Source organism: Pelobates fuscus, chromosome 10 (genome assembly GCF_036172605.1).
Source record: "Pelobates fuscus isolate aPelFus1 chromosome 10, aPelFus1.pri, whole genome shotgun sequence".
In the NCBI taxonomy this organism is placed as follows: domain Eukaryota; kingdom Metazoa; phylum Chordata; class Amphibia; order Anura; family Pelobatidae; genus Pelobates; species Pelobates fuscus.
In genome coordinates, this window is record NC_086326.1 from 138,424,163 (window position 1) to 138,445,418 (window position 21,256).

The 21,256-nt window shown below is 40.8% G+C and overlaps 1 protein-coding gene across 1 annotated transcript in view; it reads left to right on the forward strand.

Annotated features, from left to right (window-relative positions):
* The window catches only part of BMPR1A (bone morphogenetic protein receptor type 1A), a 98,378-nt gene that overhangs the window by 43,003 nt on the left and 34,119 nt on the right, over positions 1-21,256 (forward strand). Inside the window, exon 2 of the mRNA XM_063433595.1 lies at positions 6,915-7,007. The gene's annotated coding sequence lies outside the window, so the exon portion shown is untranslated. The remainder of the gene's footprint in view (positions 1-6,914; positions 7,008-21,256) is intronic.

Here is a 21,256-nt window from a genome sequence, read left to right on the forward strand (position 1 = left end):
CTTGGCTTCCGTCAGTTTCTCCGGTATCATTAGAACTTATTACATCCAGCTTACACAGTCAGTGCTCTGCAGAGCTGATCTGAACAGGGAATAATTATGTATTAATTATTAGGAGGCCGCCTTCTGGTCAGTGATTTGACTTTGTATAGTCTGTCTATTCTCTTTGGTAATTTTCTGCAGTGGACGTAAAGAGGGAGAGAAACGTTTTTTCCACTTTGTCTGTGTAAGAGAGACCGTTCCATTGGCTGCGCGTTGTTTATGAGTACACTAAATGGAATGCGGCCTACGAATTACTACACAGCCCGACCACAGTCTGGGGTTACAAAGTGCTACATTAACCCATTCAACCCACCAGTGATACAAGACGTGCATTTATTCTGCTTTTAGATCCCATCATAGCTGGCTTAAAATAGATACTGTACATGCATTTTGCAATTCCTGTGCTAACCCACAATGTCAAAAAAATATATTGCTGACAACTGCCATTGGGATTTTACAAAATGTATTGGAGAAAGCTCCACCTTTTACGTTTTGTCAACCTATGCTTTGCCCATAGGGCTAAATAGTCCCCTACTATGTGTTTCTTATGCCATCCTTTGGCCTCGTTGGAATTTTAGTTAATTATTTTGTTGTTTACTTTTTTTGGATACTCCTGAAGAGCGGTTTTAATTTGACTGTTTTTATGGGTTTTAATATCCACCTAATCATGGCCACGGGTGCAGCCATCTTAAAGTAACACACCTTCCACCATAACGGCAGCAGAATAAGGTTGTTATGGTGCGAGGAGGTCCCCAGGCAGCAGGTTATCTTTAAGGGGTTAAACAGTTTATCCCCAAAGTGCTGAATTTGGTGCCAGATTGCTCTGCCTGACTCCTTACACCACAGTCTGAGGCTTGAATAGGGAAGCGCTGCTAATAGTCTGAGAGCGTTTCTCAAGCCATTTTGTCAATGGGGAGCTACTGATAGACTATTGGCATCAGCTTACGCTCTCAGATTACGATCAGCACCCCTGTCCGAGCCTAGGACTGTGGTGGAAGGAGATGAGCAGAGTGATTTAACAATTTTGGGTTAAACAGTTTGTTCGCAGTTTAACCCTCTGAGTTAAGCCAGGAACTTCCTCACTATAACAACTTAATTCCGATGAAATTGTTATGGTGCCTAGAGCATCCTTTGAACAATTTGCCAGTGACTTGGGGCCCCATCTCTCTCCTGCCAGAAAGATTAGTCATTCACAATTTGACAGCCATGGGTTTCTGCATCCACATCCCGTCCTGCCTTTTACTAGACCTCTCCGCTTACATCACACTACATTCACTGTGACATCACATCGACCAATATCTCACTGCAGATCCATTGTGACGTCACTCGTAGCTTAGGTGAAGTGTGTGTCGGTAGATAGTGACAGCTCTGTGTAGAAATACGGGAGGAGATATCAAATGTTCATATTCTATCTTCTCGCTACGCTACACGGTTACATTCTATCTTGTTTTATTTGAACCTCTTTAACCCCTTAAGGACACATGACATGTGTGACATGTCATGATTCCCTTTTATTCCAGAAGTTTGGTCCTTAAGGGGTTAAGCTTGTTTAAGCAGAGCTCAGTTCCTGCTAATCAATTTGTCCTTTATCTATTACACAGCATTGCCATCAAAAACGATCTGTCTCCTAACTGTGACACCAGTAGACTCCCTGGCACCATAATCACTGTAGTGCATTTTAGTGGTTTTGGTGCTTAGAGTGCCTTTTTAATAGTGTGTATCGCATTAAAGCTGATGCCTGTATGCTGATTGGAGGATTTAGGCCAGCAGCTCCTAATCTCTGGGTTGGGGTTGTTCTCAATGTCATTATAGTGTATTACTGTATATACTTCTTGCCAACTGTGCTTGGTAAATAATTCCCGGTAGTGATGATGCCGCCGTCCGCAGTGCAGCTGAGAGCAGGCAGTGTCTAATAATTGCACAATTAATTTTTAGGATCTTTAATATTACAGTTAAGCAGCATTTTGCAGAAATCCTTTTACAATTGCAATAAATCGCCATGGTATGTGAACGGTTTCCGAGGATAGTGTTGGTGTTTGTGTACACAACGTTTGAGATCTATGTTTTGCAAATTGTGGCGATTTTTTTTTTTTTGTGTGAAGCCCAAATCACTTTTGTTTTTTCTACGTGGGTACGGGGTGTGTAGCACATTGAGACAGATTTATAGGAACGGTTTCCACAGGAAAATGAAGACAATGAGCACTATCACAATTTGATAAGGGTTCTATTCAGTTTCCAAGACCCCATTGCATATTATCTATGAAGGGAAGTGTGGTGTTGTTTGTTTTTGTCATTGCTAGTTGTAGGAAATCCATGCTTTAAAGTGAGTTAAAGAGAACCTGTTACGGCTTTATGTCCCTTTCCTGGAAAGCAAAACTCGAGACACATTGCTAGCAAATGGTATAAATAATAATTGATTTACATATAATTTTACATCGTCCCATACCTGTATGGACTACAAATTTGGAGGTCCAGAGAGGACCCTTACGTACCCTTTGCTGCGATAAGGGCGGGAGTGTTTGGGTGCCATCTTATCTTTAGGGGTTAAATTGTTTTCAAGTATTTTTAATCCTGAATGTGGGCCCCTGGCACCCTACCTTCTGTCTTCTCTCTCTTAATTTCGCCACAGTTTCAGGAAGACTTGCATTCTGAAAGGTTATACAGGCTCAGAGCCTCAATAAAGTTCTAGTACATTCGAACAGAGCTTCTAACTGGCTGACAGCGAGCTAACACGGAGGATAAAGAGTTGTAGATTTCTACATTATTTTTTTTTGTCTACCCCTTGCAAGTAAGTGCAGTCCACCTGTCCAGTGAGCGTTCTCATAAAGACGCATTGGGCACGCACATACTTTGCATGCGGACCCCAGATGTCAAATTTATTAAATAATGAAATAGATTTTTGCCTGTTGCCCCTATTGGCTTTCTGTCATCTAACAGTAGATGTGGAAAATGCAGCATGAAAACCGTAAAACATCCTAGGAACAGCACCAGTTTCATATACAAGGCGGTAGGGGCTGCATCTGCACAGCAAAATAAGTTACGGTGCCTACACTGTCCCTTTAAAAAAATGTCATTATGTCAAAAAGATAAGGCCGGCTGCATAATCATTGCCTTACCTTTACACCTACATGCATACATGCAACTGATAGACTACAATATTTTTTTTTTAGTTGGTGTTTTTTCTTGAAAAATAAATAGCGATTTAATTGTATAGGGTTCCCAGAATCCTCTCTGCTAATAGCACGCAAGTTTGTGATACTATTGTTAGTGTGTTTGTGATGTTTTTACAGTGTAAATACTATGTCCCCTTTTTTGTGTTACTTCTAACTGCAGCGTCAGGAAGAATAAAAAAACAAAAAAAAAACAACCCTCTCCATATTACTACTGACAATATATTGATAATCTGAGGCATATGTACCATAAAGCCCATAGTGGCCCTCTCCAACAGCACCCGGGTCCCTTTCTATTTAGTAATTCTTCCTTCTCTCATGCTAACTCATAGTGACCGTGCCTTGTCCATCTGTTTAATGCAGTGGGCTGCAATCCAACCATCTCATTATGTAATTTAACAAAAACACGTTTATCACGTTGTGGGCCTGTCTGCAAAAAACCCTCAAAACTGACACACTATTTCAGCTGATAGGTAGGTAAGAAAGCTGAGGTGAATATTACTGTTGTTTGCAGAGAAACACATAGATGCATGGTCCATCCCTCCTGACAGTCCCTATTTAGGAGATAAAGTCCCTATTATTTTGCCCAAATCCCTCTCTTCTCTCTTAATGTCCCTCTTTTCTCGGAGCTCAGTTTTTTCAATCAGTCTGAGTGTATAAGAGCGCTCGCAAGCCATAATAATCCCGGTAATGTGTCTTTGAACGACAATAAACGTGTTTAGAAATCAGGCTGTGTGCATTACAGTTACATAAACTGCTTTTAGTAAGTCACCCAAAAATTCTCAGAACATTCACACTCACAAAATGTGTTCCTCTTTGTCACTTTGACATGTTGGTAAGCATGGCATGAAAACACACAGAAACATATCGGTCATTGTAATCTTTTTTTTTTTTTTTTTTTTTAAATTCTTTATTTTTGCACACGATAGGGAAGGCAGTCATTGTAATCTTTTAAAATCTTTTGCACTTGTTATATTGCGTAATCATTTCTAACAATTTCTCTATATTCATTAAAGCTTGTTATGTTAAAGGGAAAGCTGTATTCCTGGCACTACCGACCCCCCTGCCTCCCTCCCGCCCCTCCTACCCGCTAAATAAAGGGTTAAAACCCCTTTATTTACTTATCTGATCCCAGCGCCGATGACTCTCGGTGCTGGGTCGAAGCTCTGCCCCCTCCTCCGTCACACGGCGAGCGGAGTCTAATGCACATGCGCGGCAAATGCCGAACGCGCATTAGACCTCCCCATAGGAAATCATTGAATCAATGCTTTCCTATGGGGAAAAAAGTTCTCTGGAACTGCAATGTTTAAAGGGACACTCCAGGCACCCAGACCACTTCTGGCCATTAGAGTGGTCTGGGTGCCAACCCCCACCACCCTTAACCCTGCAAGTGTAATTATTGCAGTTTTTAAAAACTGCAATAATTACCTTGCAGGATTAAGTCCTATCAGACAGCCACTAGAGGGACTTCCGTGTTCTTAGAACACGAAAAGTGTTTTAAACGATGCTGGACGTCCTCACGCTATGCATGAGCACCTCCAGCGTCGCCGGAATCCCCATAGGAAAGCATTGAATAATGCTTTCCTATGAGGAGGTCTAATGCGAGCGTGTGGCCATTGCCGCGCATGCGCATTAGGTCTCCCCCGCCGGCTGATCTCAGCAGGGGAGGAGCGTGAGCCTTACCCAGCACCAAGGGACATCAGCGCAGGATTCAGGTAAGTCAGTGAAGGGGTTTTAACCTCTTTAGCAAGGGGGTGGGAGGGAAAGGGGCACTGCAGGATTCTGCAGTGCCAGGAAAACCGAAACAGAAATGTTTTCCTGACACTGGAGAGTCCCTTTAACATTGAAGCAATAAGGGCAATAGGGACACTGCACCCAGGCCACTTAAATGAGCTGAAATGGTCTGGGTGCCTACATTGTCCGTTTGATGGTGCACCCCTCTTTCCCCCATTTCTGTTTGACCAATAACTAAGGTTTTTGGCATCAAAGCTCAGTTTCACCTCCACATTAATCACCCGCAGCCGTTTAAATCTTGGACATTAGTGATAGGCTGTGAGCGAAGTATTGTTGTCGGAAGATCAAAGTTACGGTAGTAATATCTGTCAAGCTGTCGGCTGAAAAATTGGGAAAGCGCAACTATAGACTCTAACCAGCTGTAGTGGTTGTGGTGTGTTGCGTTTCCCTTTTTATATGAATGTAACAAAGTGCGTTCTTTTATGTTCCATTTAGAATGCATCTTTCAATCTAGGGCTGTCTTGAGCTAATTCTACAGGCCGGTAGCTCTAAAGTCATTTGATATACTCTATGGGGTAACGTTCCCCTGGGTCCCCTGCAGAGTAAACAATGCCACATTTACAAATGGATTTTTCTTCTGGATTAGGAGAATAGAGATTGGACACCTTGGAAGAGGTCACCCCAATCCTGGCATTCTTCCTTAATGTAGACTTGTGCAGATAAGATTACCCTGTGGGTGGTGAAGCCAGGATCATTGTACTAAATGTGTTTTCTCATTTCTAAGGGGCAAGAGTATTTACCAGGCACCTTTCTGATGGCTTAAAAAAAACTACTATATAACATTTCGGGACTTTTAGCCTCTTAACCCATGACTTTAATAAGCAGAAAAATGAAAATGTGTGATTGGAAATAAAATAAGATTAAACGTTATTTCATATCGCAGACCATTTTTAGAGATTTTCAGATATAAGGGGGCCTAATGTTGGACATAACGGAGACAAACATGTCCTAGTCTGGCTAAATTATTGGGAGTTATACTCCTAAATGGCACCTACTTCCATTTTAATAACCACAGCTTTCACTGCAACTCCCACTTAGCTCAGGCATCGCTTACAGTAGACACACCCTTTTAATCTTACACTATTCTAAAATAACACTAACCATTACCCATTATACCGCACTCCGACAACACTAAACATTAACCCCTACACTACCGTCACACTAACCCAGAAATATCGTGTAATAGAAAAGATGGTGTCTTATGGTAAAATAAAGCAGTCACAGGTTTCATCCTTTGCTTCAGCCAGAAACCCTAGATGGCATTATTATAATTATTATTATTATTATTATTCACATATATCGTTTCTTTGTTGTTTTTTTTTTAGACTTGTCATGTCTGAAAAGTCTTGATTTTATTTTTTTATTTAAATAATGTTTCCTCCACCATGGGAAACTGTTATCAATTTTAAATAAGAGGTCTCTGTTATTTGGCTTTAAAATAACACTCTAGGCACCAGAAGCCCTCCAGCTTAATGTAGTTCTGGGGGAAATCGCCTGTCCCTAAAGCCTCCGCAGTGTAAACGCGGCCTTTCCTGAGAAAAGGCACATGTAGTGGCTGTCTCTTGGACATGCTCTGTGATACTATATGCTCCGTATGAGATGGAATGAGCTATCTATGTAAGGAGAGGCTGATTGGTGCAGCGTGTCAGTGTGCCACACACGTGCGCTAGCCTACCAATTCTTTCCTGCGGGGATGCATTTGATTGGCTGTTATCATTAGGATTGATTATCTTAACTGCTAGTTCGTCAGCCAAATGTGTTTTTTTTCTTCTTCTTTGGGGGAGTGAGTGGCTTGATATCTAAATAGGTATTGGAACACTATATGTTCCTTTAAAAATGGTATACCTGAACTTTGTGTTTTACATGTGAACATTTAAATTAATGGTTTTATTTTTTTATCTGTTGTTGTAGAACCACGAAAATATGCATCAGTTTGGCCCAGCCTTGGAATTGATAAATTGGAAGTGTAGGTGAAGTCAGACTGAGACTTTCTCTGCCTTAACGGTGAGTTGATATCTGTGCTTCAGCTTTTTTGTAACAAAGTAAAGGTCATCACACTCTAAAGCAGGGGTCCTCAAACTTTTTGAACAGGGGGCCAGTTCACGGTCCCTCAGACACTGTTGGGGGCCGAACTATAAAAAATATTAACGAATTCCTATGCACACTGCACACACACACATCAGGACATAAATACACACACACACACACACATACATACATACATACATACATACATACATACATACATATTGACATACATACGGATACATACACTAAGATACATACTGACATGCATACAGACAGACCCACACACACAGCAAATGTTGCATACATTTTTTTTTGCAGGCGGGTGACTGTGACTGATGGGAGTCGGCGTGGCTCCTGTGCGGAAGGAGCTGGGAGAAAGTGACCACCAGCCGTCACTTCCTCCCAGCAGTACTTTGCAGCTGCAATTTTTTTTTTGTTTGTTTGTTTTAAAGGGGCCCGGTCGCACTATTGCATGGCCGCAGCGCTGACCGGGCCCCTGAAAATATAGGGCCCATCGGGTGGCCCTGAGTGCTTGGGCCGGGTCTGGACCCTGGCGGGCCGGATGCGGCCGCGGGCTGTAGTTTGAGGACCCCTGCTCTAACATGTAACCCACAGAAGCCAGGTGGGTGCCGGCTACTTACCTGTCTGTGCGTCAATGGATCTCAATCACTGGAGGAAATTACTGCGTGCGTTACAGTGCTAGTTGTCAAGAGTTGGGATGCGTTTCATGGTGTAGTCAAAATGTGTAACTTGCAGCCAACTCTGCTGCTCAGAAATGCAAATCAAACAATCACAGAATTTCTGTACATGTATCTAATGAAATTGATAAACCGGGAGAGGATTACCATCCCACAGAGGCCAACTAAACTTTCAACTATTTCAAAATAAAATTGTCCAATCTGTTGGAAAAAAAAAAAAGAAAATAACACTAACTTCAAACTAATCACAGACAAAAAAAACTAACTGTAAGCTGATATGCAGGATGGGAAGGGGTCTGATACAGAGGGTGTGAAAAGAATCCGGACATAAAGAGGCTGTCAGAAATGCAGGGCTAGAGAGAGATGGTACATTTTGAAAGATGACTTATAGGAAATGTACAAGGGAGGCAATGAAGTGAAGGAAGTGGAGACGGATGGTATAAATGTTTAAAATGCATGTTATCGCACTGTTATTAATATTTAAGTGTGTACAGCGTTACTGAATATGTTGGCGCATTATAAGTGTTTGTTCAATGTGCATTTTTTTAATATACGCTAGAAGAAGAGAAATGTGTTTTCTCTCTGGCTTGGAAGTATTTGGAGTTTTTAAGAAGATGTGATTAATGCACAGATATCCATTCATGGTCACATTTTCCATGGAAGTGCTCTAGCCTAAACACCCAGGTGGGTTGCTGTAGGTTTCCTGAGGAATGCTTCATTTGTAAGGCACAATAAGGTTAATGAGAGTTTGTTTTACAAGTCGTGATGGATGTCCATACACTCTGCACGGCTTTTAAACATGTGAAGTATGGCAGAAAGGGCTTGCACTAAGTGATGCGTACTCATTTTTTTTTCTTTTCACAGTGTGTAGCATAGTTCTGGTCACGTTTTTCTCCTGCAGATGGTCTTTCCATCCTACCCCCGCTTAGTCAGCCTAAACATACGGCGAAAATGATGTGTTTGTTATACAACTTTTTTTTGCTAGGAAATTTCTGGTCTATAGAATTGTGCCTTCTTTCATGGACTACACAAACGCCCTGTACATGGGTCTGTCGTACAAACACACAGCCTTGTCAATGGGCCCATCATACACACACACACACACACATACACACACACACTGCCTTGTCAATGGGCCCATCATACATACATACACATACACACACACACACACTGCCTTTTCAATGGGCCTATCATACATACATACATACATACATACATACATACACATACACACACACACACACACACACACACTGCCTTGTCAATGGGCCCATCATACATACATACACATACACACACACACACACTGCCTTGTCAATGGGCCTATCATACATACATACATACATACATACATACATACACATACACACACACACACACACACACACTGCCTTGTCAATGGGCCCATCATACATACATACACATACACACACACACACACTGCCTTGTCAATGGGCCCATCATACATACATACATACACATACATACACATACACACACACACACACTGCCTTGTCAATGGGCCTATCATACATACATACATACATACATACATACATACACACACAGCCTTGCCAATGGGCCTATCATACATACATACATACATACATACACACACCACACACACACAGCCTTGCCAATGGGCCCATCATATACAAACACACACCGCACACACACCTGTCCATCAACGCATCATACACACAAACACACACTCGCGTAGCCCTGTCCATGGGCCCGTCATACACACACGGAGCACTACATTAGTACTGATCTGTCTTCTCAATTTTTGGGTCAATCCAATATTTGAATGAATTTCAGCTTACTGAAGTGGTTATGGTGAAAGGACCCTTTCTCTACAGTCTTAGATTTGAAAGCTCCTTATCTTTTGAGATAATAAAGCTTTGAATTGGAGCATGGAGCTGCACATAGTGTGGTATAGTAAGCTGATAGCAGTTATTGTATCGGTTTGTGGAGAGCAGTTCCACTCATCCTATGAAGTGGAACTGTGCTTGGGAATAAAGTACTTAAAGGGACACTATAGGCACCAAAACAACTTTGGATTAATGAAGCAGTTTTGGTGTATAGCCCATGCTCCTGCAGTCTCACTGCTCAATTCTCTGCCGTTTAGGATTTAAATAACTTTGTTTGTACAGCCCTAGTCACACCTCCCTGCATGCGATTTCCACATCCTTCCTAAAAACTTCCTGCAAAGAAAGATCTAATGTTTATACTTCCTTTATTGCACCGTCTGCTTGATTTCAGAATGTCCTATCTCCTGCTCTGTTAAAACCTGCTAGACATTGTAGGAGCCTCTTGTGTATGATTCCACTTTACAGAGCAGGGGATGACAACTTCTAAAGCAAGTTAACCAAATAACCAATGAGACTGCAGGGGTAGGATCTATACACCAAAACAACTTAACTAAACTACTTTTTTTTTTTTTTTTTTTTTATTTGAAGCGTGTAGTGTTCCATTTAACTCCTGTTGAGTTTCTTCCATTTTCTTTATAATGCATTTAGAATTGCTAACGGAGCAAATACATTTTGGGGTTAGATTCTGATTATGGGTGTATTTGTTTTCCTTTCACCAATTCAGTTTTTCCTTATGCTATTGTTTATTCTGGGTTATGCCCTGTTACCCTTCAACCATCAACAACTCTAGTGGATTGATCAGCTTGGTCTTTTCCCTACTGTTGCACTTTTCATGCATTTAGAATTGGTTATAGTTTTCATTGAATAGCACATCCTTTTAAAAAAAAGTAAAAATGTTGTTTGTGTGTGTGCATCATAAAGTGCCTGGCTCGCTTGGGTTACTACCAAAAGCAGTTGAACACTGAATATTTTTTTGGTGGGTGTGCTTTCAAGCCCAGTGAACAATACGAGGTTAGAGACCAACATTACTGGTTGGTGCACATAGGCATTTTGGGTCCAGTCCCTCCAGTTTTTTGTCAAACCATTTTTGAGCAGTTTGGCAAAACTTGGGTTCCCCTGACACACAAAGCCCTGTACACCCAAGTAATGAGGACTCCTTCCACCATAAGCACTACAACAAGCCCTTTTAACTCTTACTCATAGTAACTGGAGTAAAACCTTACATAGCGTGGAACAAACAGGCTGACTATTCCCCTCACAATTAATTTTTTTTTTTTTGAGAATTCCCTCCCATTAAATGAAGTGTGCTTTTAATGAACCTATGCTCACATGTAAAAAGGAAAGGTTATTGTTAAAGTTTATCATCCATTTAGTTATTTTTATGAGAGCGCACATGAGTAATGCAGTAAAAGTGAAAAAAAAAATATTATGCAATAGAAAAAATAAAATTAAAAAAAAAAGCATTCACCCGGGCAGCCTTAAAAGGGGGTGGGCACGGTTTAGTGTTGAAATATAAACACAACCCTTGAACTCTGCTTTTGTCTGTTCATTGAAAGATTAGGCCTGGTTTTGACACCCTCTTTGAAGCAGAGTTTGTTCAGCCTCAGAAAGCAAGCTCTTGGTTCTAGTTTTATGGTTTGTAGAGCTGTGAAGACAAAATAAAAAGGAGACGCACACAAACACCACTGGAGGCTATTGACCAGGCCGGGTTTCTAGGATAACTAATTACTTGGAGTGCGTTTTGCTGGCTGTGTAAGTAACTGAACAGCTTAAGTGGTTATAGATTGATGCCTGTTACTGGGAGTTTGTGAATTGTTCCTGATTTAACAGCGCAGTCCATTTACTAGACAAAGAACCATCACTATTCTGGGAGTGAAACCATTGAATAAAATGATTGAAAGTTGCCCATTACTTGCATTTAGCTTTTTACATTTTATATTAAAGATTCAGGAAGTGACATTACAATTCGGTTCCCCGCACAACCATGGCACACAATGTAAATCTTCTTTTAAAGGGCACGTGTCATTTCCCAAACAAACAAAGATTACATTTCTACATTGTGGTAGCAGTTTTGCTAGAAAATGCATAGATTAGGGGGAAAATCCTATTTACAAAAAAGTTTCTCTCCCAGCTGTTAGCCAGTGTCTCGGTGTGTCAAGGCAGAGCGGCTTAAAATAATTGTTTCTACCACTAACCACGTGGTATGCGGCATTCAGACGCTACCACAGTAGTATTAGACCAGCTTACAGCAGTGCTTTATATTATATATATATATATGTTTACAACAATATTAATTTCAGTATTGACATCTCAGTTAGCAGGTATTTGCTTGTCATTATTTAGTTCACTATTGCTCTGCGTGAGTTTGTGCCTTTTAGACCGCATACTCTGTATCCTTTTATAATTGATGCATCTGTCCTTATTGGCACCACAGGCTTTATCTGGCTTTTCTGCTATATTGGAGTTGCAGCTGGAGTATTGGTTATCCTGATTCAGCAATAGCACTATTCCACCATATATTTAGTGCAATGTATGCATGATTCGTACACATGCTCAACCATTCTATATATACCTAACCCGGTTTAGCTGCTGTCCTCCCTAGCTACACCCATTCTACCAAGCGCAGACGTGTGCTTTTTTGTGTATTATCACATCCAAGACGCTAGAGTCTATTGACTTTCGTTTATATATCGATTTATCAAACATTGATTTATTCTTTTATTATATATATTTAACTTTTTTGTGTGTATATAGCACTTTGGGTTATTGCTAGAAGCAATTTTTACATTCTCATTTTAATAAACTATTTTTTTATTTTTGACCTTTGGTCTTTTATATTTGAGCTTGTGTCACTCCACTTTATCTGGAGTTATCCTGAACAAATTTGCGACTGATCCCAGTATCCCCTTTCGGTACACTATTTTAAACTTATCGAATGGAGGAAAAGTAAGTAACTCTTTCTATGTTACATTGAGTTCACCATGCATTCAATGTATACAGAAGTGACTTTGACTTGCTTGGTGACCTACTATTCCGTTTTAAAATTTGTTCAGTGATTCATCCTAATCCTGTATCTAATTTAATTCTGCAGACTTCATTTGAATGGCTACAATAAATTGTGTATTAACAACACTGGCTTCCTAAAAGCCCTTCCCAGTGTCAATGCTCTGACATAGTAAGCGATTTTAGGAAGCCATTGCTGTTTATATGCGATTTGACTGGCCATGACGTATTGCTCATATTCCAGCTACTGGGGAACCTGTGAATTCGCAAAGTGGCCCAATGATTGGCCCTCTGGTGTATAGATCGGGCACAATCTGCTTCATTGCACTGTAAGCCAATGAATTAGCTCTGTGACAAATCAATCGTGTAAACACACATACAGCACAAGGAATGTCTGTGATGCTTAGTGCAAGTGAACGACTCCTAGAGCATCATGGGAATGACATCACAAATGCTGTGGGACAAACACACACACACACACACACACACACTTTCTGTGGCATAAGTTTAGCTTTCCTTTATTCGTGGTCCAAAGCTCCCCCTACCCCCCTTTTTAATTTTTAAAATTACTGTTTATAGTGTAAATTTGTTTCATCGTCGTTGTGTGTTTCTTTTCACTTGAATGTGTGCTGGAAACCAATAATAGGTTAATGAGCTGTGGCAGCCATTGTGTCAATGTATGCTGTAACGTTTGACTAATTATATACCCTCAATCTTTTAAGTATATTTAACCAATGAGTGTTAAAGTTGCTTTAGCAACTCAATAACGTGTAGTATTTGAACATTCTTCAGCAAATTCCTTTGTAGATAAAGTTATTTGTACCGCAGTAAATAGTTAACTCGGCCTTCCCTATTGTCACCTGCTTTTTATAAAAGCCGTGCTGCTAATTTGTTAGAACTCTTTAGAACCCTTAAGTTAGTGAAAAAGGAGTTTTGAAGTGCTCGTAGTGATTTAATGTGATTTATTATCCGCTAATGAGGTCACACCGCTTACTGGTAACATAGGAAGACGGCTAAAGTGGAAGGTGGTAAAAAGGAAATGGGTCGGAGGGTTATGGGAGGATGGCATAGAGCAGGGTAGATAGGACTTAGAACGATAGGGTAGGGACAGATGGTAGAAAGTGGAGAGAAGTTGGAGCATGTGAACATTTATTTAAAAAAAAGTACAATAAAAGTTCACCTTAAGAGTATAATAGCCCCTAAAACATCTGCATATAAATTGTCATGACTGTCTGCGCCACAGAGGTGCCCAACAGGTAGATCCCCAGATGTTTAAAACTACAGCTTCCATGATGCTTTGCCATTGTAAAGACATGCTAATGCATGCAAAGCATCTTGGGAGTTGTAGTTCTACAACATCTGGGGATCTACCTTTTGGGCACCCCTGCTGTACCATGACCGGTGCATTGCACTTTAGGCAGAACTATAGGGATTGTGGTTAGGGAGGAAAGGCAAGGGGGGGAAGGTAAATGGAAATCTGGATAGAAGGAAGAATCGCTGAGGCTGGTATAAATATATGAGAGACTGTCGGAGGCCGGGATTTGGAAGGAGGATAAAGGTGGCTGCTAGGAAGGAGTGACATTGAGAGAGAGCCAGAGAGGAATATCTGTTTTGTTAAATGCGGTGATCCAGGTATTCTCACCAGCCTGTTCTTTGAAATTGTGCAAAATTCCCAATGAAAGCACCAGTACGATGGGATTGCACACTTACTATGCAGCATGATTGCATAGCGCTTCTAACATGGCAATTGTGATACCTGTGTCACAGAAAATATGAACTGCAATGCATAAAATGTGTTTTTGAAATAAATGTATTGAACGTGTGGGACTTGAATCATTTAAAACCAATCTGTCTGTCTGTCTTTTTCATTGGGACAATGGGAAATGTTTGTGGCTTTCAGGTCTTGGTTGAAGTGGAACGGCCCAGATTCCCATTATTTAGGGTTTTGGAAAGCTGGGTAAAGCGTCACATTGACAGTGTGCATATTAAGAAGTCATAGTTGTCCATGTGCTTGAATTTTCTATTTGACTGCTGGCTGTATTTGCAATAATTTTTGCTGTCTGGAGATATACATTCTATGTTAATTTAAACATTGTGTTGTCTGTACAAACTGTACAAGTAATCTTCAATTAAATTATACAGAGTAATGAAGCTATCGCTCCTTGGTTAATTTGTAATGTAAAGCGCGGCCGTTACTGATCCCCCACCATCTGGCTCTACGTCGTGTGGAAGACGATTGGGGAGCACGCTCTTCTTTTTAGAAGTGAATTTATTGCAGAATGAAAGTGTTTCATGGCTGACCCTCTCAATTCTGGGAACCATAAATCAGGCTATGGGGGGATTTTTTCAATGAGACCAGGGCTTAACGTGTTCCTTTTAGAAGATATATTTTATAAGGAGATTGATTTTAAAGCTGACTCGGAACTACAATCGCTTTGGAGCTGTGACCTTTCCTACCTTTCCTAGCAAGGGGCATGTTTATCTACTGTCTTGTATTGGTTATTTTTTTTCTCATCTGTTGCTGCTTTTGTGCCTTAACCATCATTTTTTAATATACACTTTGGGGGGGGGGGGGGGGGGGGTCTTCAGTTGCACATTATATTTATACATTTTTCCACTGCTTTGTTCGATGTGAAAAAGTTCTGTATTCACTTTTTAAAAAAAAAAAAAAAAAAACTTTTTTTTTTTTTTAAACGATCACCTTTTATGCATGCCGCAGCATCCCAAGAAGCGGGACACTGGCAGGAGGTGGGCGTTATGCTTATTTGGGGACAGTGCCTTGGTGCCCCGATAAGCAGAATACCATTGAACAAACTCAGGACGGCAAAACTGGTCCCAGAAATTGAGACTGTCCCAACAAAAGCAGGATGGTGGGGAGGCATGGATACACACTTTAAGAAATAGAATCAAAATAATGATTGAATGTAACCATCGCTTTGACCTATCTCCCTCAATGTGTCTCAGTCAGCCTACAACCATGACTCATGAACACGTGTTTAAACCCTCTGCAGAGAATATAAGAGCTAAAGACTGAGGGCTGCATTTGTCTAAATGGTTACTGAAAATTAAAATAATTTACACCCTGCTTAATATTAAATGGGATACTTAAAAAATAAAATTAACCCCTTCTGGAATAAAAGGGAATCGTGACGGAATATTTCCGTCGTGTCCTTAAAGGGTTAAAAAAAAAAAGGCAACTTTTTCAGTACCACTAATAATTTGGTGAATTCTCCCTATACCATGTAATGTCTAGTTTCACATTCCCACGTGTCTCCCTCGTTTGCCTATTTTGGTACCACCTATAGTAGGAGCTTAGAGTGTTTGCTTGTTTGTGGAACCCCCTCTCCCCAACTCCAAGAAACCCTGGTTGTTTTAAAGCATTGCTAAAATTTCAGCAGTACAGTAGAAAATAAAGTGAACACCATGTTTTGCTGAATTACTGCAGAAGCAGCAGAGCTTGCAATGAACCCTGCAATGCAAAAAATAAATAAATGCTGTTTTGTTAAGGTAACATTGTTTGCAAGGAAGGGATAAATGTCCAGACAGTCGCTAGAGGTGCTTCTACCGCCATAGAGAGTTAAAAAATGATACTCAATCAGATGGTCTCGTAGAGACTATTTGATGTTGCAGTGTGACATTAAACTGTGCATGCGCAATAGCCTCCTAAAGATTCCCAGTAGGGATATTGTATTGTATTGGCTGAGAGTATCCATCTTGATGATGTCAGCAAAGGAGGAGGAATGACCTTGCGAGACCAGGGGTTGCGAGGGTAAAAACCTTCCAAACCCTCACGGTTTGAGACCAGTATTCCTAACGCTGTTAATGTTCCTTTTACAATTCATCAATACAGTCCTCAAGTACCCATTTTACATATGATTATATTTTGCCTTAGATTAGGATGTATACAAATGTAGTTTATTTATTCAGCGTGTGTTCACTTGCAGTGCAGCTCAATGCCAGGCTCTAATTAAAATCATTAACATGAACTTATGTGTGAAATAACAATTATAACTAACAATTAACTGCTCGTTGGCATTTGTCTTATATGCATATACATATTTTATTTTCTATTGTTTAATCTTTGTTGCATTTCATTCTCCTTCTTTTATTGCACCACAACCACTGTGAGCCTTTGACTTGCTATACATCTTGGGAGATGTAGTTTGCCATCTGGAGTGCTGCATGTGACCAGCCCTGCTCCGTAGATTAGTGATGCTCGGCTAGATAAATAGCTGGACATAATGTGAGCTGTGTAAGATTGCTGGAGGGGCCAAGGTCTTTAGGCTACGGCAGTAAATTCTGACTTAATTCTAGTTAATTTACGTGGGAGAGCCCAGATGGTTAATACACCGATTTTTGAATAGAACACACAAGATCCAGCGCACTCAATCACCTACTAAACAGCAACTTCAAAGCTTACAGATTTTAAGTTTTCTTTAAATATTTCTTTAAAAACACCTAATTTAGGTGAAAATAATGGGCGTTTAGTTACAGTATATGACCCTACATTGCATAAGCCGCCACGGCGTCCTGTAGAATATATTCGGACCTCACTGTACCTGACTATTACCGGTCAGTTCTAGTAACTGTTAGAAGGAAAGGGGGATTACAATACCAGGTGGATTTGTGTGTAGCAAATCAAACTTTTTTTTTTAACAAATGTTTTAATTTATCGGTTTTGATTTCCATAGTGTTTTCTGTAAGCATGTCAACAGGAAATATCCCCCTGTCTTGGCACACAGGCCAATAGCCCCTCCAGATGTACTAATCTGCTGATGGCTTAAACGCAGGATACCCCAGCGCAGGCTTCAAATAATAGGCTTGCGTTAGGTGATGGTCTGTCGTCGCCTGCAAAGTGTTATTTCTCCAAAGACTCCGAACGGGATGAAATGATTTGTGGATGAATTATACCGATTTCGAGGAGGGGGGGCTGGGGAGGGGGAGAGTATGACTAAAGGAAACCTGCAATGTATTAAGGAGATAGAGGGAGGGGTGTTGCATGGATTTGCTGCCTATAAAGGAGGTTGGTAATTCTTATGCTAATCCAGGCCTTGGATAAGGAGTAGGCAGCCCCCCCTTCCACACAATGGTATTGGAGCCAGGATGTCTGGTCTGTAGTCTAGTGCGCCTTGAAAAGCATGTCAGACAGGGCGCCTGAGGCAGCCTTTGGGGGCAGGAGCTGAAGGAAGAGAGGGAGGATCGTTTGTTTCCTTGCTTCCCTGCTTCTTTAATGTGTTGGCACAAAGCCATATGAGAGAGAGAGAGAGAGAGAGAGAGAGAGAGAGAGAGAAATGTTAATTCAAGAAATGCAGGCAACTGGGGAGAGAGTGCATTTCATCCCCACCGGAGCATTCTCTCTCTCTCTCTCTCTCTTGGCCTCTGTCAGTGTTAACCCATTGTGTGCCGCAGGCCTTGCATTCCAACACAGTGACGCGCAATTTGTCGCAGAGCGTAAAAACACACTGCTACGGGGATTTAGTTTTGTGGTGTCTTAACGTTTTAACTAGGGATACACTTTGAAGTGAGTACGTCTCTCTTGGACCCGTGCCAGAAATCTAGCAACGGGTCATGGCGTTCTGTAACGTTTGCAGTAACAATTACTCCAACGTGGGTAGACTGTTGCACAGATTGAAGGATGCAGCAAATATCCCAATCAATTGGGTGGGGGGGTCTTCTAAATTTCTTCCTTTTTTTTTTTTGTCCCCTCCACCCTTTCCCTCTGCTCACACTGCGTACCAAATAGCCTGATTTCATGGATTCCATATATAAAAATGCGAACGTTAAAGGACTGTGTGAAACCTCAGTGTCTTAGTAATGGTCTTACTGTACTGCAGATTGGCAACACGAACTATGAAATAAAAAGGTGCGATTTATAGTTACATTTTTTTCTTCTTCTTTCATTCTTTTTTAGCGCCTTTATTTTTACTTGTTTTGTTTAGACAGATTGGCAACACTGCCATCAAGAACCACTAACCCGCTCGCTCAAAAATCCTGATTTAGGAAAACACTTTTCTTTTAAATTGTTTTCATTTTATTTTAATTAAAGTCTCTTATTTGTAGTGAGCGAGCGTGGCTAAGGAGGCTTATGGTGCATAATTCTGCAAATACTTTTTTTATGAAAAAAAAAAAACATAAAAAATGCAAGCGATGACAAATGCATTAACGTTGAATTGGAGCCCATAGTGTCCCTTTAAACCCTGCACTGCCCTGCTAGTTCAGTGGAGGGGCTTCCACGGATTATGCTTTTTTCTCCTCACAGCCTTCACTAGTGATGGCTGGAAGAAATTATGACAACTTGTCGTAATATCGATTGCCTCTGCCTTTTAGTCAAGTTTTGACAACCATAGAAAAATACATAAGACAAGTAGTCATTCATTGGTACATTAAATGTCAGCATCATTTGGTGTGTGTATTATTATTACATTTTTATTTTTGTGCCAACAAATTCCGCAGCGCTGTACACTAACTAGATAGACGAACAGACAAGTATTTGCAACAAGATAAGTTGGACGTACAGGGACAGAGGGTGTTAGTGGCCCTACTCAAACAATCTTAAATTTTAGATATATAATTTTGTAAAGTGCTAAGTTGGCACTATGTAAATACCGATAATAATATAGATAGGAATTTTATTTTGTCAGAAACCATAGGTGGATGAAGACTCTGCTCAAACAAGCTTACAATTTAAGGGGGGAGGGGGGGTTTAAAGCAGTACAGTGTTGGGGATTGGAACCAAGTAATAGAATTGAAAGGTGAGAGCGAAGTGGAGATTAAGCCCCCCGATTTAGCTTGAGAAAGTAATGGCAGTCACCCTTGGAGTCTGTGTGTGGAGTAAATATGGAGTCTGTGTGTGTGTGTATATAATATTTGTCTGCCAATCATTAAGACAATATTTCTGTACGTCATCCACTATTTCATATGATGTATTGATAACAGACTAATATTCTATAACCGTGGTGCAATAGAGGAATAGGGGTTGATAAATAACAGTCTGAGGAATGTGCGTGCTGTTAGTACATCCTGTCCTGGGCAGACGTAGAGTGTAAACAATCACACTAAGAGGAATGTTTATTGTATTTGAACACGTGAAGAGACAGTCCTGTTATGAGGATGAGAATAGGGCAGGCATTTCAAAGAGGAAGACGTTCTTTGTTAATAGGACACCACCGTGAAAACAACTCAGGGGTGAAATCTAAATAGATCACAAACCGGTGACCCAGGAATGGGAAGGATCTTATACAAGACGTGTCGTTTCTTGTGTTTTTTTTTTTCTCTCTCCAACATTCTACCTAAAAAGTCACCATAATTTCTATGTTTTACACAGAAACAAAATTATGTAAACGTTTTGTGATCATAAGAATGTACTCGTTCAGTCTGAACCTGTCGTCTTATCGGTCTAATTTCACATCACTATCTTACCGTACTACCTGTTTACTACCGTTAGGAGTACTGCTACTAGTCCAAATATAGTACGGTAACTAGAAAGCAAGGTGCAAATTGTATTTTTAAAGGAACTCTATACAGTCAGGAATACAAACGTGATTTCCGTATGCAATCGTTTTAAAACAACGCTTTAGGTTCCTGGCCCCCCTCGTCGCTGGTTAAGGTGTAAAACTCCCTTTTTTAGTTTTCCAGCACTGTGTGGGCCCGTTGCAGCTGGCTCGGCTACCACTATGCCTTTTTGGCAAACTTGATCCCATAGGAAAGTATTGGGATGCTACTGCACATGCTCAGTCAATGCAGCTCCATGACGAGCGTTCCGAGCTTCCACGCAGAGCATGGAGATGCTGAACGTCAGTGCTGCACTGACCCAGGAAAGACCTCTAGTGGCCATCTGATTTACTGCCATTAAAGGCGTTTCTAGGCTGTAATGTAAATACTGCCTTTTCTCTGAAAAGCCAGTGTTCACATTAAAAAGCCTTCAAGGACAGACTATACTAACCAGAACAACTGCAGTAAGATGTAGTTGTGCTGGTGACTATAGTGCCCCTTTAATGCACAATATTTGGGAGGGTGAAGTGCATCTTATGCATACAGCAACTTGTTAACGAATCCTCTCCAAATGTTCGTTTTTGTACTCTTATTTCTTCTTTTCTGTCCCTGTTAAAACTTTATAATTTTTTAACAGCTAAGTGCTCTTTTCATCCCTCTTGTATGTAAATGTTTATCTACTTACCCATTTTTCGATATCTCCTTCACCCACCCGCATCTCTCTCTCAACACCGCCACCACCCATAGCTGTTTTTTTTTTTTTTTTAAAGGGAACACTCAGAATTATTATTTTTTTTTTTTTACAGGAACACAGGAAGCACCATAACAACTACACCACACTACAGTGGTTATGGTGCCCTGGTGCCACCCTCTCTCATCATCAATTGTAAGGCTGGGGTACACTGGGTGCCACTCCCTGCATACACTATGGGAGAGGGGGGGAGTGGGGGAAGTTCCTAAACAGGGACTTCGTTAGCTCTGCTGAGCAAATAAATGCAGTGCAGACAAGCTCATTGGTTGAGAGCAATCCTCATTGGTCCAAGCTAGCTGATGGCACACCTCCCAAAATTCCGAATGGACAAAGAGGGGTGTGGGTGGGGGTGGGGCTGTTCTGAGACTTTTTAGGTGACTTACTAATAATTTAGGCTTATCTAAGCTA